Source organism: Cryptomeria japonica, chromosome 5 (assembly GCF_030272615.1).
Source record: "Cryptomeria japonica chromosome 5, Sugi_1.0, whole genome shotgun sequence".
NCBI classification, from domain to species: Eukaryota; Viridiplantae; Streptophyta; class Pinopsida; order Cupressales; family Cupressaceae; genus Cryptomeria; species Cryptomeria japonica.
Genome location: NC_081409.1, coordinates 455,482,354 through 455,486,597, shown reverse-complemented (window position 1 = coordinate 455,486,597; position 4,244 = coordinate 455,482,354).

Here is a 4,244-nt window from a genome sequence, read left to right as displayed (position 1 = left end):
ATTTTGCAATTAGGGTTAAAAATAACATTGTTTTGCATGTTTGTGAGGTGATAGGTATATGCTCTCCCCTCTTTTGGGTGATCAAAAAGCCAGGCACACCTCTTTTATGCTTTCTTTCAATTTCAGCAATAGGATAAAACCTTTAGCAGGACTGCCCTCCCGAGAAACCCATAAGGTCGGTGAGAGGGGAACGACCTAAGTGGTAATGGCTAATGCCAAGTATTCTGAACCACAATAAAATAAATGTGTTTTCAATAAAAAAATGTAAGCAACGGGTGCTAGAATGGCATAGCGATGATTAAATTCGTCGTATCTATGCCCACCTGAACGGAAGCCTAATTAAAAACCTTAGGATCTAGAGGCCAAACTAATTCAATAACCAAACACTTAAATTATCATAGTGCAAGGGTGGGGAAGAATCCACCCCCAAGATACCTCACCATATCTCTCCCAGGATAACGGGTTAATTGAGGATCAATCTTCTTTGGTCCAATTTCCAGACAAAGGCAAAAAAATGAGCACACCTTAGGGAGTGACAGGGTTGTTTGAGTTGATGGAGTATCAAGTTGTGGGCTATGATAATAATTTTGACCTTTTGACCTTAGGGGAGTCTACTTGATATGCTATCGAATTGCCAAAATACTATCAAAAACAAAATGGGGTCTTGAAAAAGATCTCAACATTCATAAGGATTTGAAAAAGTCATTTAAACAAGTGCTCTCTTTGTTTAGTTTAGATTATTTTATTTGCTTGCTAATGTGTCTTTGTAACATCAACATCAACAAGATCAAATCCCTCAATAAAGTCAAGTTTCAACATCAACAAGATCAAACATCTTCAACAAAGTCAAGTTTCAACATCAACAAGATCAAACACCCTCAACAAAGTCTAGTTTCAACATCAACAAGATCAAACCCCTCAACAAAGTCTAGTTTCAACGTCAACAAGATCAAACCCCTCAATAAAGTCAAGTTTCAACATCAACAAGATCAAACCCCTTAACAAATTCAAGTTTCAATATCAACAAGATCAAAACCCCGCAACAAACAAGCTTGTCAAGATCAACAAATCAATCAAACATTGCAACATTCTAGAAATGGAGAAAACATCTTACATATTGTGATCCTGGGTCCAAACCAATCAAGAAAACATCATGGAATGGCTTTATGCATTTCATAGGGAAGGTGAATAATTCATCCCTTCCATTTCTATTCCATCACCATTCATAGAAACTTAGCTCAACAAATCAAGACTTTGCAACCACAAATGATAGGCATGACTAGTCCTAACAACCATAGGGGTTGGTTAGAAAAATGATGAGAGAAGTGATAACCACAAGGGAATCATTATTAGGACAACCTTCTTCTTCTTGTGAGACCATTCAAACATGCCAACCTTCATTCTTCAACAAAATCATTCTTACCTCAATTCAACCAACATTAGAGTCATGTCAACCTTCTTTCAACCCAACATATCAAACATACCAATCACATCAACCCAACATTCAAACTCCTTTCAACCAAAACCAAAACTCTTTCAACCAAAATCAAACCTCTTTCAACCCAAATCAAACCTCTTTCAACCAAAACCCTTTCAACCAAAATCCAAATCAATCATATCTATCCACCATTTCATCAAACCTTGAAATTACACAAGAGAAATCTATATCATCTATATCCAATAACACAATCTCTCAAAGGCTACCCATAATACAAATCCAATCTAATCCTAGTCATGATTCTAGTCCTTTCCGAGCTTCAAAAATTCAAGATCTAATGCCGCAATATATTCCATTTCCAAGAAAACCTACTTCGGATAGTCTCATCCAAAATCCTTTCTCATCAAGCCCAAGTGTTGAAACCAACCAAAAATATCCTATGCAAACTTCTTCCCCATGTCAAGAGGATGATCCAAAATCAAAAGAAATCAGTCATGAAATAAATCAAGATCAAGAACAAACCCTTTCATCCTTCCTGATTTTTTATCAAGACTCCACCTATCAAGAATATTATGATGATCCCCTCATTATTTTCTATTCTGCTCATAATAACACCCTTGTTTCTCAAGAGAAAGATGTTCTTTCAAGTTCCATCCAACATCCACCTCCTAAGAAAGATCAAGACATCCCTTCCATCCTTCCTAATAATCTCTTTCCAAGTCAAGATCGAAGTATCCCTTCACTTTCATGTCCTAAACAATATCCCATTATTTCTCCAGATCCTTATCAATATCCCTCCTTCCCTTCATCTCCATGTCATAATCCTCCATGTTCCTCACAAGATTCCCTCTCAAATGAACTTACCATTTCTCCTAGTGATCCCAATCCCTTTACACAAGTTGTTCATGAACCCCTTATCAATGAAATCGCCAATCTAGATCATACTGCAGAGAACAATTTATCAATGATTGTATGTGCACCATTTTTACATGCCAATGTAGTGACAAAAACAAGCATGGCACCAGCTATTGAAATCAACACCCAAATTTTTCCATCATATTCTTCAAGCACAAGCATAGCACTAGCTAATGAGATCAACATACGATTGGCTTCATCACTCTTCAAGTGCATTAATAGAAACAAACATAGCACCCACTCATGTGACAACTTTGAAACCAAAATCTATTTGCCTCATACACCCACGCTTGATAGCCTAGGGGCAAGAGGATCTACCATGGCTGGATTGGTTTGAAAATAACGGGGCTATAGCTCAATTCATGGGTACCAGAGTTGGATATCCTTTTGATGATCCAAAAAATCCAAAAAATGAGAAAATCAACATTGGAGATGCCAAACATGTACATCCAACTGAATATCCTATTGAAAAAGAAAGGTTTATCCAACTTTTCAAACACAAACCAATGAATTATCTACACAAGGTTCATACCGACCCAATAACAACATGCACCTCAAAAGATATTACATCTAAGGGATGGGTTCATTTTTTAGTATTACATTTGCATATTTCTTTACTGCATTGCATCACATATCTCCATTTCAGAGTGCATCAGAGTTATTTGCATATCACCATTGCTTAACATCTAGCTGCATATCATTGTTTCTTTTTCATATAGTTGCATCAATAAACTAGGCGAGTGTCTGATTCATTCACTTGTCTGCACTGAAAAGGACCGAAGGTTTACTCATTTCCTAGATACTTGTTCATAAAGTTTTAGGAGGTCTTTACTCATTTATCTTCAATGTCACCTTGTGATTGAGCTTTATCCATAGTTGAGTAGAGGTTTCACTGTTGAGCCTTGTTACTCGAAATCTATCGATTGTTATATATCATACATTAATCAATAGCTCTAAGCCATTATAGATACCTAGTTGCTCATGTGGCTAGTGAAAAATCCAATATTCTTCTTCAGCGTCATTGTAATTGTCATACCCAAGTAAGTTTCATTGCTTACAAGTCAAGGCAAGAAAAAAAAAGAAAAAAAGAAAAATTATGCCAAATATCCATCTCAAGGAAAAACAGCACATATATATAACTAAAATAACATACAAAAATATGCAATAAAGCTTGACTAAGGAAACATATGAATAACTCTATTAGGGCTATGGACACCTGCTAGCAATGGAGAAATATTTGAAAGATTATAGTGTATAACCTCATCGGAGCCCTAAAAGCTTGATGGCAGCGAGACTCTATCTGGGATTCTTTTGAAGTCATAATAACTCATGTAGCTAGCCACATAGGATTCCAAGGGTCTTTGATGGTTATAAGAGTCAGAATAAACTCAAGTGCACATGCATGGGCAAAAGGGGATCAAAGTTTCAAGAATTAATGGAGAAGTTTTCCGCGCCTCCATTCATAAATCTTGATTACATATTGTGTTAATATTAGATGATCTAAAGTCTTGTGACAATGGATTGAGATCCTATCTCTAAAATGTTTCACACCTTTAATTCAATCAATGCATTTCAGAATGAAAGACTCATACACTCACCATTGTTCAAAGAGGAACTGCATCGTCATCTTGCATCTTGCATTAGCATAACTCATATCAAAAATTAATTGTCTCCATATACATCGCCTAGATCATAATGTCATCATAGGTCTGATACTTGGGGGTATAACTGAAAAAAATCTAAAAAATTAGAAAAAGTCCTTAAAAAAAATCCTAAAATTCAGAAAGGTCCTGAAAAAACCCTACAATTCAGAAAAAGTCCTAAAAAAAATTTTAAAAATCAAAAAATCAAAAACTAAAAATCAAATCAAAGAAACCATAAACCGTCCATC